Source organism: Artemia franciscana, chromosome 6, assembly GCF_032884065.1.
Source record: "Artemia franciscana chromosome 6, ASM3288406v1, whole genome shotgun sequence".
In the NCBI taxonomy this organism is placed as follows: Eukaryota; Metazoa; Arthropoda; class Branchiopoda; order Anostraca; family Artemiidae; genus Artemia; species Artemia franciscana.
Genome location: NC_088868.1, coordinates 6,141,656 through 6,163,829, shown reverse-complemented (window position 1 = coordinate 6,163,829; position 22,174 = coordinate 6,141,656). Strand labels below are relative to the sequence as shown.

At 34.7% G+C, this 22,174-nt stretch overlaps 1 long non-coding RNA gene across 1 annotated transcript in view; it reads right to left on the bottom strand.

Annotated features, from left to right (window-relative positions):
• Positions 1-2,320: 2,320 nt before the first annotated feature.
• The window catches only part of LOC136027835 (uncharacterized), a 30,178-nt gene continuing 10,324 nt past the window's right edge, over positions 2,321-22,174 (bottom strand). Inside the window, exons 3-4 of the long non-coding RNA XR_010617668.1 lie at positions 12,667-12,928; positions 2,321-2,445 (exon numbers count right to left, since the gene is read on the bottom strand). This is a non-coding gene — a long non-coding RNA (uncharacterized LOC136027835). The remainder of the gene's footprint in view (positions 2,446-12,666; positions 12,929-22,174) is intronic.

Genomic DNA, 22,174 nt, shown 5'->3' with positions numbered 1-22,174 from the left:
AATTAGGGGTGAAATGTGGTGCTTTAAGCTAGTTCTCTTTGACCCTCTCCCTATTCCAGAATGTTCAAATTAAAATTGTGTTGTGTAATTGAGGGTCCAAATGTAGTGCTTTACTGCCAATTCTCTCTAAAACCTCTCCATTTTCCAGAATGAACCAATTCAAATTAGAAGTCATAATTGAGAGTCAAATCTGGATCTTTAGGCCAGTTCTCTTTGACCCTCTCGCTTTTAAGAACCAAACAATTCAAATTTCGGTGCATGATTAAGGTTGGAGCATTTTCCGGAATGAAAAAATTCAAATTTCGATGTGTAATTAAGGGTCAACTCTGGAGTTTAGGCCAGTTCTTTCTTACCCTCTCCCTTTTCAACAATCAACCAATTCAAATTTCGATGTGTAATTAAGGTTTAAGTGTGGTGCTTTAGACCAGTTGTCTTGACCCTCCCCTTTTCCAGAATGAACAAATTCAAATTTTGCTGTGTAATTAGGGGTAAAATGTGGTGCTTTAAGCAAGTTCTCTTTGACCCTCTTCCTATTCCAGAATGTTCAAATTAAAATTTTGTTGTGTAATTGAGGGTCAAATGTAGTGCTTTACTGCCAATTCTCTCTAAACCCTCTCCATTTTCCAGAATGAACCAATTCAAATTTAGAAGTATAATTGAGGGTCAAATCTGGAGCTTTAGGCCAGATCTCTTTGACCCTCTCCCTTTTCAAGAATCAACCATTCAAATTTATCTCTGAAATTAAGGGTAAGCGTGGTTCCTGAGGCAGTTGTCTTTGAACCTCTCACTTTTCCAGAATGAACAAATTCAAATTTTGCAGTGTATTTAAGGGTCAAATGTGGTGCTTTAAGCCAGGTCTCTTTGATCCCCTCCTTTTTCCAGAATTTTCAAATTCTAATTTTGCAGTGTAATTGAGGGCCAAATTTGGTGCTTTTTTGCCATTTCTCTCTAAACCCTCTCCTTTTCCCAGAGTGATCAAAGTTAAGTTTTGCTATGTAATTAGGTTCAAATATGTTGCCATAACCTGACTGCTTTCAAGTGCTGGTGAAAACTGAGTAGACAAGGGATTCTAGCTGAAAAACCTACACGCTTTTTGAGTGTTGTATTTGACCAAAACATGACATGGAAACCTCATTTGGATGAGCTGTTTAGCAGTCTGAAACAAAGGAGAGAACTTTTTAATGCTCTCTGCCTTGGAAGAAGAGGAGCACCCACAGCCTTTGCTTTAACTATTGTTAAGTCAGTTGTGATATCCGAAATAGACGGTGGTTCATTTATACATGGATATGCTAAGAAATGTCTCCTGAAGAAACATGACACCACCCTCATTGTAATCTTACGAAGATCCCTTGGTAGCCTAAAATCAACTCCTATTATAGCTATGTTCTGTGAAGTGGGGATATAATCTCTTCACTTCAGATGAAAATATCTCCTTGCAAGATATTTTGCAAAGAAGATAAGAATCAAGAACCACAATATCTACAAGGAATCTTATACCATCACAGCCCTGATGGACGCTTAAAACTAACAGAGATGCCTTCTTTCCAGAGATTCCCTTGGCTTTCCTGGCATGGAACACTTCATGAAGAATGGCAGGCAGACTATTAATTTGGATAATGATTATCCTAGTGTCTCCAAAGAAATTGGGGAATATTCGTAAGATAAGATTCCTAAGGAAAAATATTCCTAATATCAATTGTGCAAAAAACGAGAAGCTTTCCCCAAGCACTGATTAAAATTATATTTCTCGGAAAGTTAGCAGAGTACGAGTACTACATCCTAGTTTAAACAGATGGTTCAGAAACAGAAAAAATGTGGTTGTGCAGTAGTTATACCCTCCCAGAGCCTGTCTCATTCTAACCATTTACCTCCAAACCGGATAATTTTCTCTATAGAGGCTATGGCAATTAAGTTTTCTCTTCAAGCCATATCTAGCCTAACAAAGATCAAACGTTAGATGTATTTTGTCTGCACTGATTCACTGTCAGCTCTGGATTACCTTTTACACCATGAGCATCAATTAAGAGATCTTACCATTGAGATAGAAAATTTGGTTAGACAACTAACAAGAAAGGGTGTATCAGTTTTATTTATATGGGTTCCAGCACACTGTGTTATAACAGGAAATGAATTAGCAGACCAGCCTGCAAAATAAGCCTCCCATCTGGGTCTGATCACTCAAACGATTATTAATGGTCGTGAATTCCTGTCTTCAATCAGCTTAAAAATTTTTGAGAAAGAAGACGCTTGGCTTCATTTTCTATATGAAATATATGATTATAAGCAGCCATCAAAAGCAATATACCTCACCTTTGGCATCCATTCAACTTGCCTCTTCCGTCTTAGATGTGGCCATGCAAAGACAAAATAAACAAAATTCCATTTGAAAGTATCCCAGCTGCGACAAAGGTGGAGTATATGCAGAAATACGTCACATCACATCAACTGTAGAAAATATGAAAAAGAGAGAGAAATAATAAGGAATTACTGCAAGAAGGCATTTGAGGTATTCAAAATGCGTTCTGTTCTGGGACATCAAACGTCCTCTTGGTCGGCTAGACGACTAAGCGCAAAACTCTTAGGTAGATTTGTTAATACTACTGGGTTAGGCTCATTCCCTATAAAATTTTTTTTTCTTATCCCGTTTAAAAGTTCGTTTTAGAGTCATCACATTTAGAATTTTGTTGCTTTTGTTATCAATACTTTATATGGTTAGATTTTTATATTTGGACATATGTGACAGGAATGATGTGCATTTGCCCTGTCTACTTTAATTGTGTTAATCATAAATAATCCCCGCAACAGACTAGTTAGCTATACAAAATCTGGTTCAGTGAATATTGACTGAAGTGACACCCAAGCAAGCTAATGATTATAGAGGGCACAGAATAATCGAGTGATATGAGCGCTTATGACCTATTGGTCATACAATTCAAACCCCAAACAGCAACAGCATCAAATTTGAGAATAAATGAAGCAATTGAAAACTTGTTAATCATGGACTGTCATAGCCATCACTTTATTACAGTTTTAAGCAATAGAATTTAGGAAAAAACGCAAGTTAATTTTTTTATTATATCCTAAGCTCCAGTTTTGGTATTGAAACAAATTTCATGGAAAAATAATCATCATGTAAAATATTTTGTAACAAGAACATATTTTGTATTGAATGGATTTAACTATGTAAAGCAAAGATATGGCTTCAACCACCTCCCCCCCCCCCTGCTCAACAAAAAAAAAATATTTAATCCAGTTTTATTCACATACAAATTACAATTTGTCCGAAATTCTATTAAAAGCAAGCTATATAGGCTATATTTATCTTGTCTGTACTAATGAACTATTTAAAGCAATATGGAAAACATATTGCAATTATTTTAACATTTTGATCGGATTTTTTTGGGGAAAAGGGAGTACAGGGCTGCGCTGGTTACTCTCTAACCACCTTTGACTCTTAAAACCTAGTTAAAAGTTTTAATTTCTAATTAAATGAGTTCCCTCTTAAGTTTATGCGACCATTCCTTTCATAAAATCATTTATACTTGGGGCTTAAATTATACAACCCTGGAGGTATTTTTATTTAACCCTTTATAGAATTGAGAACAAAATGGCTCACTTAAACATTCGATTGAATTCTATTGCAGGAAATATTCCATGGGGGTACTAGTTGCTCAACAATCACTTTTGACTCTTGAATAGTGAATTAGAACTTTCAAACAAATGAGCTTCTTCTTAAGTTTATATGACAACCCCTTAAAAAAAATCTTGCTTGCTCCCGGGGCACAATTTAGAACCCTTACTCCTGGGTTCTGAGGGGGTGTGTGAACCCAAGAGGTATTATTATATGATCTTTAGACTATATTGAACAGAATAGCTAAGACAAAATTTTGATCTGACGCATTTGAAAAAAAGAGTCAAGGGAGGGGGGGGGGGTTATTAACCACCAACTGCTTTTGACAGTTAAAACAGAACTACAACTTTCAATTTCAATCAAATAAGCCTCCTTCATAGTTTGTATAACCACCCAATACGCCTCTGAGCCATACCTCTTGACCCTCGCAAATGGGTTCGGGGGGGGGGGAGGGTGTTGGTAGTCATGTAAACCTCGAAGGCACTGATGCATGATCTTTGGACCTTCAATAAAATGAAAAAAAAAAACTCAAAACTTTGAGCATACATTTTTGGAAACAGGCCGCAGAGGGAGTTAGTTACCCTCGGATCACTTTTAACTCTTGAAAAAGGATCCAAAAGTCTCTGTTTCCAATCAAATGAGCCTCCTTCAAAGTCTTCACATCCACCCCTTCCATAAAAACCTTATTTGCGCCCTGGAAACAACATAAAACCCTTGACCCAGACTCTAGGAGTTGTGTCAACCTCGAAGGTGAAATTATATACTCTTTTGATTATTTGGAAGAGAATGACAAACTTAAATTTTCAATTGAATGTATTAAAAGAAAAGAGGGCATGGGGAGGGCCTTTTGCCCTCCAATTACTCTTGACTTAAAATAGTGAGATAGTACGCTCAATTTCTGATCAAATGAGCCCTTTTCAAAGTTTATACTGATTTCACATCTAAAATGACCTTATAAGCCCAGGATTTGAACCTTACAATCCATGCCCCAGGGTCAGAGGGTTACCTAACTTTTGTATCTAAACTTTTGATCAGATGCATTTGCGAAAAGGGTCTGCAGACTAGTTGCCTGTTGATCACATTTTTTCTCTTAAATAGGGGACTAGAGCATACAATTTCTAGTCACATGAGCTCCCCGCAACGTTTACACGACAGACACTTCCATAGAAACTGCCTCTTAAAAAAAACATCAATAACAACAAAATATTGAAGGCTTATGGCCTTCACTGTAAGTATGGCTATAGCATTGTCCCTGATATATCTAGTTCGAGTAAGTTGAAGATATATTTTTTTAGAGCTCACGTTTTTCGTCCGATAATTTGGTGAATAAAAGTAAGTTGTATTTGCCAAGCCCACGTTTGGTTATTCCCTAACCCGTCTTGGCCGGGGAAGGGCATTCTCCCTCTATTTAAATTGTCTGTTATGACTACCCTATTAATGAGACTCAGGTTCAAGGGTTCTTGCATTCAGAAATTATCATGTAGCAAATCAAAATTGTTATCCTTTATTTTCAACTAGAAACCCGTTTCACCTTACAAATAATGCTTCGTAAATTTCTCCCCCCCCCCCTCCCCGACACCCAAAATAATTCCACCACTTACACTGCTTATCCTAGATCCCATAATAAAAATTGAAACCCGACTCAAGAATTACTTTAAATCATCAACTGTGACGTTTCCCAAATTCTTTTTTAAATTACTAAAGCAGAAAGTCTTAATTGCACAAGAGTAATGAACACAAGTTGTTATCAGAATTAAATCAAATTGATCTAAAAGCTGGTACAGAAGTACATTCCCATGACCCGATGCCCCTTTTTGATACTTTCTGAATAATCCTCCCTTATTAGCAATGACCTAGGAATAAAGCAGGTAGTTCGAGAAGCAACTGAAATCAGACTTAAGATTAAAAGTAATATTTCCTTAAATAGGGACGTGGGGGAATATTCAATGAATGCTCTATACACAAATCTTATTAAAAATCATCTTACAAAATATTTATAAAACTCAGTAGACTTCACAGAGACAACACACTAGACAACACAGAACTAGTTGCAAAAAAACCTTTGAGATTACCTGCAAAAACGCAAGATTAGCAATAACAACCCTTGTTTTTGATATTTGAAGATTTTTTTGCACATTGCCTTAAGTAAAAAATACTACGTCATATAAACCTGAGGCAATTTGAGATCCTGAAATCCGCTTCTAACTCCCATTACTTTTTTCCCTATCGAATACATTGGAAAAATTCTTGAAAAGCAGAAGTCCTAGTTAAACTTAATTTCCATTGACCATCGAAAGGATTTGACTTTGTTAACCACATTACATTAGTTGAGAAATACGTCAGTGCATTGAACATAAATTTTTCCTGGTGAGAGTTGTTGCCTATTTCTTATCAAATTGATCACAGGTAGTCAGATATCAAAATCGTTATTTCAAATCCTTTCCTGTGCAGTACTCTTTTAGGCTCCTCCTTTTTCAGTTACGGGTACCTGGCTAAGGAAAAACCTAACATATGGAAGTTGCCAAATACCAAACAGTCGTCGAAACCTACTTTCAGCATTTACTAGCCAAACACCTTGAAATAACATGAGTAATAAATCGAAATATATGACAATGCCAATGTGTTTTCTTAACTTCTGCCCAATTTTTTAATCCTGTCATTCCTGGAATTTCTGTGTCTTCTTTGAAATTAATTTGAGTGACAGTTTCTTCTAATTTAAAGTAGATATCCATGTTAAGGATATCATTTATAGAGGTAATGCGTCTGTTTTTTCTTCATGCTTCTAAATAAATTTAGCATCGCCCTTCCTATTCTTTAAGGATTTATACTTCCTCTGTCCACCCACTTCGGGAATATACCTGCCCACTTTGGCAACCTGACATCTCCCAGGAAGAATAGGCATCCTGGCAACTCCCAGGAAGAATATAAATGAAGCAAATAATTTTCAAAGAAGGTGAGGATCCACGAGGGTTACGTTGCACCTCCGTCTGCAAAGAATACAACAACAGGTCATTGCACTTAAATAAATTTTCCCAAAAGACATTCTCTATCATTCCCTATCAAATCCTATCATTCCTGGAATTTCTGCGTCTTCTTTGAAATTAATTTGAGTGACAGTTTCTTCTAATTTAAAGTATATGTCCATGTTAAAGGTATCATTTATAGAACTAATGCGACTATCTGCTTCTTCGTGCTTCTAAGTAAATTTAGCATCACACTTCCTATTCTTTAAGGATTTATGCTTCCTCTGTCCACCCAGTTGTCGGCTAACCCGGGATAAAACTCAAAACAAAAATTCTCAAACGAGACAGCAGCCAGTAGAGAGAATCACTAAAAATAACGTGGATATTTCACCTGTATCTAGACTAGGCGTCCTCAGCACAAGATAAAAAGAAAACACACTAAACTAAATAAAAATAAAACCACCCCCAATAATAACAAATACAAGTATTGCTACAGATTCACGGAGGGAAAAGAAGCTATTAGAGTTACCTCAATGATAATATCAAAGCAACTTAGGAAAAACTATGAAAATTGAAACTAAGTTAAACATTCTGTTGCAAAATGATCCTCTTGTCAGCTAATTTTGAAGCAACCCTTTTTGGTCTAGTAGGTAATCTGGTCCCCAGGTGATCGTATAAAATTTTATTCCATTATTGACTACTTGTTCATTTTTCAAAAGAAATCATAAATTAGGTCAATATTTAAATTCCCCGTGTCTCTTTTTATTGAAAGATTAGCAAACATCTGATTTTTAATTTCTATAGCTTCCATCACCCACTGAGAGAAAACCCCTATCATTAGAAATGCTTGTAGCCTTGTCAAATTGTATAATATATTCAGGATGAAAGAATGTATGTTCAACCAGGGCCGAAACAAAAGTTTAAGTAGACTTTCTTAATTGTAGGGTTTTTTTCTATTGAGTTGCGATGCTCAATAAATCTTTCAATAAATTGTTGGTGAATTCTACCAATATAAGACTTCCCACAAGAACAAGAAATTTTGTACGCCCTTCAAACTAGGCTAGAGCTCGTTGGAAATAAATTCTTGTTGGAAATAAATTTTCGTTGGAAATATATCTTTAAATTCTTTAAATCCTTCCCATAATTAAGAAAACTAACTAATGGTCTCACTGATTGGAAACACTGTGAAACTCCAATAGCCCTATTGTTATGTTTAATGCGTCTATTTTTTATTATTTTATCAATGAATTTAATTAGGTAACTATTACAAAATAAAATATCCCTCAAATACAACAATTCTGAATCTAAAAACTTCCGGGAACAAAATCTGAAAGCTCTATCCACCAGTGCAATCACAACCCCTCGTTTCACTAAAATAGGGTGGCACAAATGAAAGTTCAAATATATGTTACTGTCTGTACGCTTTCTATATATTGAGAACAGTGAATGGAAATCACTTTGATTCAATAGGATATCAAGAAAAGGTAGTTTGTCATTTTCCTCAAACTCCACTGTAAATTTTTATCAAAACTATTTAAATGTAAATGGAAAAGATCTAAGGACTCTAAACGGTGTTTCCAAATACAAGCCACATCGTTCATGAATCTACCCCAGAAACAAACGGAGAGCCTAACACTGTGTATTGTGAAGGTTTCAATTGAATCAATGAAGAGATTTGCCAACAACAGAGAGAGAGAGAGAGAGAGATGCATTTGGAAACACGGTTATAAGGGGAATTTTTCCATGACTCAATTGCACTGGCAGTTTTCACAAAAGTCAAAGCGAATTTTGAAGCTATTTCGCGTCGATATATGTTGAATCAGTGTAGGTTGGTGTATCCGTAATCATATGTTGTTCATTCGTGACTGCGTGTGGATCAAGCAGTTTGATATTATATCCAAAAGGTTTGTAATGCTCAATTTCCAAGGCAACATAGCTCATGGCCTATTTTTTGATACATAAGTATTGCCGAGGTGAAAGACTATTACACCAGCTTAAGCGGCAACTACTCTTTTCAGAATAAAATTGGAGAGAGAAAAATGAAGCTTTATATCAATTTTAATTTTGGGTGGCAACTACTGAGGAATACTAAAAATCTCACGATTTATTTTTCCAGGCAAGAGTATATCTTTAGTTGTCAAATTTCTAAGTATATTCCTATTGTCATTGTCCATTTTAAAATCATATCTAATAACTAAAACTCTTAATTTCTTGTAGGATATTAGAGTCGTCAACATGAATTGTATATAACTTCCACCGTTTGGAAAATTATTGCTTTTGCTCACCAACGTTCCATTTTCATAGGATAACATAATTTTCGTAAGTTAAAAATATCTATTTTTTTCTAATTTTTCCTCTCCCTTCAGCATCCCAGATAGTCAAATTGGTGAAAACGACTTTATCAAGTCAATTTGTGCAGGTCCCTGATACACATACTACTTTTCATCGTCCTAGCACGTCCAAAAGCACCAAACTTGCCAAAGAAATGGACCCCTCTAGCTCCCGCAAAGAGAGCCGATCCAGTCCGGTTACGACAGTCACGAATCTACGACATTTGATTATTCTACCAACCAAGTGTCATCCCGATCTCCCAAACTCCTTTTCATCCCACCTCCCTAATGTCTCCGGATTCGGTCAAGATTGAAATTAAAAGCTCTTAAACACGAAATCCTTCTAATTATCAAATTTCATTAAGATCCAATTACCCGTTCGTCAGTTAAAGATACCTAGTTTTTGTTATTTTTTCGAATTAACCACCACCGCCACCCCCCCCCCCCAGATGGTTAAACTGTCGAGCCAACTATTTCTAATTTTGTCTGCTGTGGTCCCTGATATGTCTGCCAAATTTCATCGTGCTAGCTTATCTAGAAGTAGTCAAACTAGTATAAAACGAGACAGACAGACATACCGACAGAAATTGCGATCGCTATATGTCACTTGGTAAATACCAAGGGCCATAAAAACGATACAAGACAATTAAAGGAATAAATAAACAAACAAAAAGGAACAAAACTTAGGTATACTTATACGGACTTTTGTGACGTTTTTGAATCTCGTCGAAAGTCAAACAGATCTGCTCGTAATATCGACAACGGCAAAGACGATTTTAGTTATCAATAAACACCACAATGTCTATGATTTCGATGAAGAGAGTATCAGGGTTCATTCTGTAAATATTTTGTCAATAACTTCTGTTTTATTACAGTGATTAGAGCAAGTGTGGCGGAGGAGCCTGAACTTCGGGCATCACAAATGTTTTCATAAACACTTCAAAACTTGAGCCATTTTGAACGTAAGTTTAGAGTCAAGCATCCACTACCCTTTTGAATAGGCTACTAATAGACGATGGGCTGATATAATGATGCTTTCGCTTGATATCTCTTAAATCCTCACCCCCACTTGGTATGCTAGTATTTTTCAAAAACGACTAAAAAACATCTTTTGATATTCCTCCATATTCCTTTAATCGATTTTAAATGTGTTTATTCCCTATAAGAATTTTTGGTAAGTTTGATTACTTTATATAAATGATTACTAATGATTTAGGTCTTTTACGATGTGCGGTCTTTGTAATTGAGGGGTTATTCTTAAGGAATTGTAACAAGTTTTGAACTTCATCGTAATGAGTGAGGTATTGATGATCACCACTAATATGTGCGTCAACCAACAAATCACCAAAGTTTGCCAATTACTATTTTCACGAATTTACCCTTGTCTCATACTTTAAAAAACCTTGTCAAACACAATAAAAAATGTCAAAATTCTGTTTTTAGAGTTTGTTTACTATTGAGCAGGTTCACTCCTTACTACAGTTCGTTACAACCACAGCTTAGATATACAATACAGTTGTGAAAACTCCTATCTTGCCCATGAGATGCTTGTACAGGTGTACAGAGCTCTGAACTTGGTGTTTCCTAAATCGTACAACAGCACCATAGGCGGGAATGCAATTTTGTTTTGTTTGTCCAATCTTTGATCTTTTGATTATGACTGCCAGTTCTCTGTCTCCAGCTTCTAGAATCACTACCGCACACTCTGTCCCAAAAGTAAATAGAGTTTTGTAACTGTACTATACATCTAAGCTGTGGTAACCACGAACTATTTGATTAACAAGGCTCTTGTAATCTTAGATTCTTCTAATTCCCAGAACTAAAGCACATTTTAAGGAAAATACCACACTATAATATATATATATATATATATATATATATATATATATATATATATATATATTATACTACGCTATAATATATAATATATATCACCTCAATTCTAAAGCGGGGAAAACTCCCTTCTCAATGTTCATCTTATCGCCCTATAACCACTTCGTGTAACTTGGGTAAAATCCTTGAATATATTTTAATTCCTCATTTAAATGAAAATATAAGTTTCGGATCGAATCAATTCGGGTTTCAAGCTGGTATTGGTTGTCAACATGCACACTGTGTTCTTTCTTCCGCCCTTAAGAATAGTATGGCTGAGGGGTCGCCACTTTATATGTGTACTTTGGACCTTTCTAAAGCTTTTGACAATGTAGTTCACAGTCAAGCTTTTTTTTCCCTTTTTAATAATGGTGTAAATCTTTCAGTCATTTTTCTTCTTCGTTTTTGGTATGAGAATTCTTTTGTCCGAATTAATAAATCTGGATCTCCGTTTGTCCGTTTATGTCGAGATGTCAAGCAGGGAGGGGTTTTATCACCTAGTATATTCAAAATGTGCATTTCTGGTATTTTAGATGAAATTAGATCAAATTATTTTATTGGACTCTCAGATGTTTCTTATCTTGCTTATGCAGATGACCTTTTACTTTTGTGTAAAAATAAGCAAGGTCTCTCGTTGGTCTCAAAAGTTTCACGTCTATTTTCTAATATTGGTCTTTCTCTCAATGTTGAGAAATGTGAATTTCTAGTTTTTAATGGTCCGAATTCCTCTAATGCTCCCTTAGCTTGTCGCGGTTTTTCAATACCCTTTGTTTCCACCTTTCGGTGGTTGGGTATTGCTGTTACGAATTCAATTTCTTGCCTACGGCAGTGCACTGTTCGTGATGTTCAAAAGAATATTCAAACGGGCTATTCTAAGATAGTTGCTAATCGAGGGAAGTATAATAGACGTGCACTCGGTAGACTATATGCTACATTTTGTGATCATTCTGTCCTTTACCTTTCTGGTCTTTATCCCCTTCTAAAGAAAAAAGATATTAATCAGATTCGGATTTTTTATTTCAGATATTGTAAATTTTTACTTTATCTCCCCCCTTGGTATAGCAATAGGAAGATAATTCATAAGTTTGATGTCCCTGATATAAGTGCAAAGTTGGCCCTCATGTATGGAATGTTGTCGGAATCAGCTTTTTATCGTTTATCGCCTCATCATCCTTTGGTCCGTCTGTTCGGTTAATCTCAATGTAGCATAATGTTTTTTCTATTTGTAGCGTATTTTACTTGTAGTGTATTTACTTTTTTTTCTTTTCTTTTTGTTACTCCACAAGTGCCATAACTTGTTATGATGTGGGTTAAAAATAAATTATTATTATTATTATTATTATATCAATTCACAATTTTAATATTCAATAAAATTTGTTATGTTGCGGCGATAATGAATAAATAACTTCTAATTATACGTAGGCCTACACATTATATGCTATAGGATTTAATTTATTATAATGCCATGCTACAACGTAATTTAGAAAATATACAAGGGAATATACTATGCAATACAAATTCGACTGTGATAACTAGAAAGGCAACATATGCCATTTTGGTCGAAAATAACTCACGCATGTGTCGTGGATAAACTGAAAACGAGGAATTAAACGGCACATTCACGATTGTCCTATCTCATACCGTTACAAAGATGCAAAAGGCATAAACATCAATTTTGGACATGGACAAAATATGGAGATAAAAAGAGACAAACGCCATGAACAAACTTTTCCCGTTTTTGGTATTCTCCCGAAAATTTACAAGAATGACGTTTTTCACACTTTTAATTATCAGAGCCGAAATATTAACATTTCATAGTTAGAAAATCTTGTACAGATGGAACTTGAAATCTGATTGAACTGGTCCTTACCTTTGGCACAAAGGATTTTGTAGGTGAAAATGTTTGGCTTTAACCATCCTTCTTGTGGAGGCAAGAATTTTCCTTCACTTAACCTTAGTCCCCTTGTTGAACATGCTGATTTGCAATAATATGACAATCCATTTGCATTTGGGAAATTACTTTTGAGAGTGGTTAAGAGTAGGGTGTCATCATCTTCAAGTGGTAATTCCATAGTTTGTTCCGAATCTGGGAATTCCACTAGTAGGAAAGACATTCTTTCGTCTGAATCTGACTAAAATTAAGAGTGTAAATAAAGTAGAAATATTGAACAGCTGTTTAAATGAACTTAATTAACAAGTCTAACTCTAATACTCTAATACTCTAAATAGCTCTAATACTCTAACAAAAGAGAATTAAAAATAATTTATTTATTTCAAGTGTTTGCTTTTCCAACCACTATGAGAAGCCGTTTTCAGAAAATCAAGTTTCAGAAAGGAAATAAGGTGCCTAAAACCTAGAACAAATAAAAACAAAGTTCTAAAATAACACATACTTAAAAACAAACAGAAATTACAACCGATGGATAAACAAACTCCAGACAAAGAAACTAAAATAGATAGCCCCACTAAACATAAAAATAATAGGTGTTGATACAAATTAATAAATAAGCCATGAAACATGGAGAACATCAAACAAACAATCAAGTTAAACTTGCAAGGAACCGGAAGGACTATTGTTACTGCTTTCCCCCACTCCACTTCTCATGGTCATTGTGCCGTTTGATTTTAATGAAACTCAATATATTTTGAACATTTTGAGTTTATTTTTCAAAATATCAAGGATTAATACCGAAAAACTGGAACTAATAACAATAAATAAAAGAAAAAATGGAACTAACTAATATGAATAAACCTTATTTTTACTATATAATATTTACTGTATTTCTAAGAATCTCAGAAAAACAGGAAATTAAGATTTTTATTAACATAAATTTTCATTTTGTCGATTTTACAATTTTAAAATAAAAAGATTTATATATTCAAAAGTTTCCTTTTAGAGAAGTGTATATGAAACACTTAGCTTTTAGAAAGCATAGAGGAAAGTATTCGTTGTAGTAATTACTGTTCATTTTAAATTCGACTCAAGATTTTCTTTTAATTTTTGCTCATTTAAGGATTTTTTTCATAAGTGTCATCAGTTATTTTGATATTTTATGTGATAACTTATTTTAATTTTTTCTTTGTTCTGAGCTTCATTTATCAATTGATAGGCATTTTTTGTCGTGGAAGTGACATATTTCTTTTGAATGTATAAATTATCATAGTCTTGTCTGAGAAACCCAAAATATGACATAATTGTTTTGAAATACATAAATACCAAAATTTAGGTTTTGATTTTAACAGGAATAGTGATGATTTTACAATAGGTGATTCTTAGGCTATTTTTTTCATACAAAATTTGAAAAGATTTTTCTCAGACAAGATCAATTTATGCCAAGAATCATTCTTGGCACTTCCATATTCACAAAATTATTGGGTAAGGGGTTTTGTTTTACCTTCTGTGTCTAAAAAGATGAAAAGTGTTCAGTTGAAACTTTCAGGAAATATTGAGGGAGTGTAGAGCGAAAATCAAAACATAGTATGTGTATGCGGTCTGCCAAGAGGGTGTTTCTCAAGAAGTACTTAGGGTACTAAGTTAGAACTTAACAAGATTGATGAAAAAGAGGATCAATTGGCCAAAATACAACATGTGTACACTAACCCTACTACTACTGATGCTACAACTATTGCTACTTCTGTTGCGACTACTACTAAGGTTTTGCACATGACAGTGAAAGTTTGAGGAAAAATTAAGTGAAAATGAACCTAAATGAAAACACGCTTATGCACACCAGTCATCAAAAGGGCGTATCAGTAATGACTTAGGAACTGTTCAGCGTTGAGTTTGAAGTTGAAGAAGAAGTTGAAGCTTCTACGGAATAATAAGGGGACGTTCAACTGACTAACAGGCAATACGTGTATAATGCTACTGATATTGTTGTTACTAATTTTGCTATTGCTACTCTAACAATACTACTTACTCCTCCTGCTTCGCCAAATGTGACTCTTATTAATGCTAAGGCTAAAGATATGAAGTGGAGTGTAAGGGAGTATTTAGAGATAGTTAAACTAAACCAAACTACGTTAAGTAAATTAAAGTTATCTAATTGGTGTATCCCAGGAATGGCTTAGGGTATTAAACTGAACCGCTCAGATAATAATGAGAGGGATGACAAATTGACCAAAAATGCAATATGTGCATGCGGCTACTACTACTACTGTTATTGCTACTGCTGCATGTGCTACTTCTATTGTGAAGTTTACTAAGATTAAAGGTATTAGGGTGAAAATTGTTGAGGGAGAATTTGAACTAAGTCAAAAAACAATATGTGGATAATGCTTGTCAAAAGGGCGGATTCAGTTGAAACTTCCAGGGCGTAATAAAAGGGATTGTCAATTGACCAAAAGACAGCATGTGTATACTACTAATGCTACTAGTACTACTACTACTATTTTTACTGCTAATACTACTAATAATACTCGTATTAATAAAACTATGACTAATGCTACCATTGACGCTAAGGGTATTAAAGTGAACATTTCAGTGAATGTTAAGGGAGAAGTTGAACTGCATCAAAACAGATTTTGGGCATACACGTTTTCAAAAAGGCTTATGAACATTATCTTGGGAGCAGTTTGGAAGATTAGGTTGTAATTTATGAGGCTTGAGTTTGGGTCAACAAGAACGACAACTTTCAATATTTTTTAATAGGCAAAAGGTAATAATATTAAACAAAAGATTTCGGGGAATGTTGAAAGAATGTTGAGCAAATTCAATATGCACTATTTGCATACATGTTACAAAAATATATATCAGTGATATCCCTAGAACTGATTATGGTTTTGAGTTGAAACTTTTAGAATGTTTTGGAGGGGATTTAGAAAAAAACACAAAAGGTGCTATACTACTACTACTACTACTACCAGTGGTAGTACTGCTAAAACTATTACTGCTGCTACAGCCATTGATACTCCTGACGCTAAATGTCTAGAGTAGCAATTTCTAAAGTGGTCTTGGTTGACTCACAGGTGCCAAAGGGAGACTTTGACGTGAAACAATAAGGGTTCATAATTCTTAAATTGGACTCCAGAAAAATACATGTGACTTAAATAATGAAGAACTAAATTTTTGGCTTGACTTTACTTATCCGTATAGGCTGATAATATTAATCTTTGAATTACTTTTTAAAGAAACAGTTTCTGGAAAGTAAATATCCAGATTTAAAAGAAAGAACTTGATCAATTTAAAAGCGGACATAACATATTTAACAAATTTTTTCAGAAAGTTTAAATAGATTAACTTAAAATTACAATGGGTCAACCTCGATTTTAAACAAGAATGGGTGCAATTTCAGCTTTTCTTAAAAAATTAAGATTTGTGAAGCAAAACATTATCCGGTGCCAATTTTCCAGACTTTCAAGCTTTTTAAAGGCAGAATGCCTTTATGAGGACATTCAGACATACGTTCAACATTAAATTGCACTACACGATGACTTCAAAATCGCATATGAAGATATTTTGACGGTGAAAATACCAACATAAATAAACGGACACATAGATACCAGTTGTAAAAGGAGCGCATCACCTATATCCTAGGACCAGCTTACAGTATTAAGTAAAATCTTTCAGTGTATGCTGAGAAGGATATTAAAACATCAATAGGAACTATATTCATACTACCACCAAAACTTCTGCTGCTACTGCTACTAATACTATTAGTAAGGCTAAGCGTACTAGGAATATATTTTCAGGAAATGCTGAAGGTTATGTTGAGTTAAACTGAAATACACTCTGCGTGTGCAGGCTTTCAAAAGGATGCATCAGTGCTATCTTAACAACGGCATAAAGTATTAGGTCGAATTTTTCAGGATACATTGAGAGCCAAGTTAAACTAATAAAAATGCAATATTGGCATACTATTGATACTAACAGTAATAGACTACTGCCATTAGTGCCATATTAATAGGCTCGTGGCGTTATTGTAGAACTTCCAGGGCCTGTTCAAGAAATTTTGTGTGTAAATGCATCCAGGTTGTCAGAATACGATCGATGCAATGTTTTGGGAACAGGACATGGTATTAGGCTTTATTTTTCAGGGAAGATTGAGAAAGAATAAAAATAAATCAAGGGATATTATGTCAGTCCAGATTTTTGAAAGGGAATATATTATTAAAAACTGTTGAAAAATTTTGTCGAGCAAAATAAAACAACAAAATATTGATTTTTTCATAAAAAAACTGAAAAGATTTAAAAATTTTCCAAATAAAAACGATGAAAAATAATTCAAAAACCTTTTCCACAAAATAAATTTTTTAAAGAAAAGTAAAGGGCTATATTAAGCCAAAGATGAATATAAGAATTTTAATAATAATTCAATCGTAAAACTACAATGAATCAGTATCAATAAGAAAATTAGACCCAAAACGACCAGGAATTACAACAATCAGCGAATCAAACTATAAACAAGTAGAAACTTAAAAGGAAGGACTGACAACCTCTCCTCCCCTAGGCTTTGTAAATACTAAAACACAATTTGGACTTTAACGAAAATAAAAAAACATTTAAATAATTTTTCTTTTTTAACCCCAATATTATAAAGTCTTTCAGGAATGAATTCCCACTCGTTTTTTGTGTCATCTTTGCTAAGATGGTGTATTTTAGTTTTTACACAAAATAGAAAGCGCAAAGTCCAACGTAAGGATTGTGTTTCAGCCTGCAATGAAAGAGTTTGACTTGTTCAGGCTGAAAAGCAACACAATGTTTCACTTAAGTCAAGTCATTTTGGATAAGGGTGACTTGCGCTAAGTATTTGAAATGGCAAGCCTACTGAAAATCATGGCTTTCCAGCTGGATAAATCAATTGAAAGGCAAGGGTATCCGTACGGTAGCCGATGTTTTTCAAACTAACAAAATTTTGTTGCATCGTTTTATGACATTCACATTTGAAGGAAAATTATGACCAGTGTTGAGCGTAAGAATAACACATACCTTCTTACACATCAAAGATTAGAACTGTCTACTGTAAGTAAGATTTTGCACAATAAGAATAAACTGCAAATTTAGTGGTTGAAGTCCCATTGCTGCACTACGATAATTTACATCATCCTCCATTTCTCAAATCCTCCGATAAATCTTGGCATAACTGTTTTTGGGCTTTCAATCTATCTTCTAACAGATCTATTGATTTGCTGCTTATTTCTTAGTTTAGAGAATGTGTAATAAGTTCGTAAACAATAAAAAGTATATTTAAAAAAGCATAGTGGGATTAAAAATGGGTTTAAAAAGTAATTTGGCCATATGAAGGTGATTCGAAGTGTTTATTATCAGATGTGCAGTCAAGTTCGTTTTTTGGTAAATTTGTTAGGTTACTTAGAAGTGAAAATCATTGCAATTATTGATGGTCAATCATTGCTTACATAGAATTATATAGAAAGTAGAATAGAATAGAACTAGATAGAATATATAACACAATAGAATTATGTATTATAGAAACTATATAGAATATAACATATAGAATAGAACTACATGGAATAGAGCTAAAATGAAACATGAGTTCAAGTATCAGATTCGCTTGTGGAACTTACTAGCGAACGGTTGACGTCATAAAAAAAGGCGAAATATTTGCTTGGGAACTGTTGGGCTATGACAACCCCTACCTGCTACTCATTCTTTGGGGAAAATGTAGGTTTCTGCAGTCAACACAAGCAAGTCTGAGGTGTCCCAATGTCTTGTAGTTAACATTTGTGTAGTTTACTGATTGTGGTTAGAACAAGGTTTTGTGCCACAGCTTGTTGCCGTTGAACATAGCAACTGCGTTGTTTTTTTGGTTGCCTTTAATCAGAGATTCTTTTGTGCTTCTTCATTGCTCAATAGTATGATGTAAGTTGCTTTTTAAATGCATACAAATTCAACGTTACTCATGTAAAGAGATAGTAGATACATATTTATATGAATGTATACCCTTCAAGGAAACTTGGAGCTTAACTATTCAGGGTAGATACAGAAAAGTCGATGCTGAATAGTTTCTGAGCCCTGATAATACAAGATAACTCATTGGTAAACCTAACAAGGAAATGATTTCCATAAGACGGTTGATTGCACTTTCTGAGGCGTTGAAAATCTGAACCAAAGCAGTATATAGAGTGTCCAATTTTGTTTTAGGTGGTACAGTTGTCACAGTAAAGTATGATGTCTTTCACTCCAAGAACAGCCTAAACTTCAATGAATTTGTGAAGAGCACTTGCAAATTTCTCCGCATTTATTCTAGGAATTGCCTCGTGCCAAGTCACACAATAAGAGGGACAAGTCGGTTTCCTTGTCTTAACTCTTGCCAAGGTCTCGTTGAAGGTAATGAGATGACTGATGAAAAAAGCGTCTTTCGAAGACGGCATCATGGACAGACGAAGGATCTTCTGCAAGTCGAAGCTGTAGACCCCTTCGGTGTTTTTCCATACACAATCGGCGTCAGTAGCGTAAGGTTTCCTCACTTTTTGTACTTCTCTTGATGCTTTTTCAGCTTTGTTTCCTCAAGTTCAGAGGCTGATCCGGGTCTGTATCTTGCTGATAGGTATGAGCAGGTATCATATTCATCAATAGAAGCCATTTTCAAGGAGACATGTTGTATCTTCAGTTCTTCTTGATACATATTCGGACCAATCTCCACTTCGGGATTTTTTTCTTTAAAATCCTTTACTAGGATAGTAGGGGTAATTTCCTTTGAGAGAAATTTCATATCTATCAAAGACACACCTATAGTTTGCCATAGAAGGCTCAAATGTAATAATGTGTTGTCTAACGAGCATTATTCGTGCTTCTCTATAAATCTTGGCATTCTCTCTTGCAGCCATTCCTCTTTTGTCCACCATTATACTGAGTTTGAGTGAATGTTCTTCGTACTTGCGAAGAATATGCTGAATGATCTTGTCGGATATCGGGGGGTAGCCCAGGATTGCCAAATGCGTTTGTTTGCAGACCCGCTTAAGTTCAGAATCAACTGGGAAGTAAAAAATTGTAGATCTATTCTTTCTTATAAAAGAATTTTCTGCAATTTCGACTCGCCATCGCTTTAGCTTGCTGGCAGTGATGTACGGCATAAGCCATTTGAGTTTCTGCTCAAATCCCAACAACCAAAAAGACTGATTTAGTCTTTCTCGCAGCTCCTGGGTAATAGGTAAGCACTGAAGCTTACATTTCCCCAAATCATGCCCAGAGAGAATGGGTCTTTCTTTGATCAAAGACACTTCTTCGTCAATCTCAATAACTAGTTTTGCAGCTGGCTGAATACGCAAACTTGTTGAAAGAGTAAGTCGACTAAGCTCATTTTCACTGGTCAGTGACCTGGACTGGTCAACTTCAGTGTCATGTAGTCCCTCTGCTAATGACAGGACATCCTCAGTAGCATCAGCGGAGAAGACTTAGATAGAAGACAAAGTAGACATATTATTCATCGAGAGAGCCTGATCTTCTTGGATGTCACTTGATAACACTGCAGATACTGCAAGACTGAGGCTGTCTAAATCGTCTCGCAAAGTATGATTGAGAAGGGGTGTAAAGCTCATATCATTCGTTTCAGCAAGAATATATGTTAGCCCGGAGATGTCCATATCTTCTACTTCTCCGCTAGATGCCTGAAGCTCTGGATCCATGCGAATATCAAAGGTTTCTTGATGTGTCGGCTGCTGCTCATACTCCAAGTTCATCTCAGTTCTCCCAACTAAAATGTCTCCTTCAGTTAATCGGAATTTGTTCGTGTCACCAATCTCTTTGTCGTGTGAAATTTCAACTTCGTAATGTTCTATAACAATCCCAGTATCGTTAATTTCTTGAATTGTTGACTGGTTGAAACTGTATACATCCGGCATTTCAATTTATATCCTAAAAAAAATATAGCTCTAACTTAGGAAATTTCTACTGACCAATTGCTATTTATAGAGTTTTTGCTTACCAATCCCTTCCAATTTTGCTTCCCAAATACTTCAAAACAATTAACAGCACGAATGTAAAATTTCCCAGTCGCCTTTATTCCAAGGCAATTTATTCCATTTCGTTGATGTCCCCGCTAAACTCTTCCCAGTCCACTGACTGGCCTGGAAGCAAAATATACAAAGCATTTTGCCTATCTTCCAAACCACTTGGCTTCTTGTAAAAATAAATAAGGCATATGTATTAAAAACAACATAATATTCCAGTGAAAAGGACCCTCAACCCTTGATTACCACTTGTCTTACAGTAAAAGAGAATTAAACTAAGCAAAAATAGTAAAGCCAATAAATCCAACAGGACTGCAAAAGTCAAGACAACTAGACTTGAGTAAACTAAGTGTTAATCGAGCAACCTTAAAGTTTAATTGAAAAGCAAATTTATTTTGTATCATTCAACTGAATATACTTCATTAGATAGATAGATGGATAAGTGTATTTCAAAAGCCCATGGGCCATATACACACAAAAGTACAAATAAATGACAAACAAGCAAGGAAATTAAACAACAGTACAAATTATAAACAAGCACTTGTTTTTTAATGAATGAATGACTCCATTCAAAGCCATTTTTTCAGACCGTATACATACATATACAAAAACAAACAAACTAATTCATATGACACTCGAATTTCGAATAATAAGATCATGCTAATGGATTATACTGATTGCGTTAAAGGATCTTTTTTCACTTTTTCCTCTAATATAACGTTCAGAATATCTAAAATCGTCCTCACTGTGCAAAATTCTACTATTACGAGGGAAATTGGAATCTCAGCACAAACGCTTCTTTTTTGTGGTCAGTGGTCAGCTCCAGGCAGTTGGCACACTGCCTGAGCGGTTGTTTTTCGTGTATTGCTTTCGTTAACTGTTGAATAGTTGATTTTCGTGATACAATACTGACAAAAGCTGCTTTTGTATAGATTGAAATAGATAAATAGAGATTTTTGCAGATAGATCTTTCACAAACTACAGTGAAATTCCATTATTTGAAAATTGGTTATTTAATATTTAATATTTAATATTTAATATTTAATATTTAATATTTAATATTGGTTATTTAATATTAATCTTGAATCAGTTTTTAAAGAAACAGTATTTGGAAAGTAGATATCCTGAATTAAAAGAAAGAAATTGATCAATTTCATAGCAGACATAGCATATTTAACAGATTTGTTCAGAAGGTTCATTTAGATTAACTTACAATTACAAGAGGGCAGCCTCAATTATAAACAAGAATGGGTGCAATTTCAGCTTTTCTTGAAAAAATAAGATTTGTGAAGCAAATCACTATTCGTTGCCAATTTTCCCAACTTTCAAGCTTGTTAAAGGCAGAATGTCTTTATGAGGACATTCAGACATACGTTCAACATTAAATTGCACTACAATATGACTTCAAAATCACATATGAAGATATTTTGACGGTGAAAATACCAACATAAATAAACGGACGCATAGAT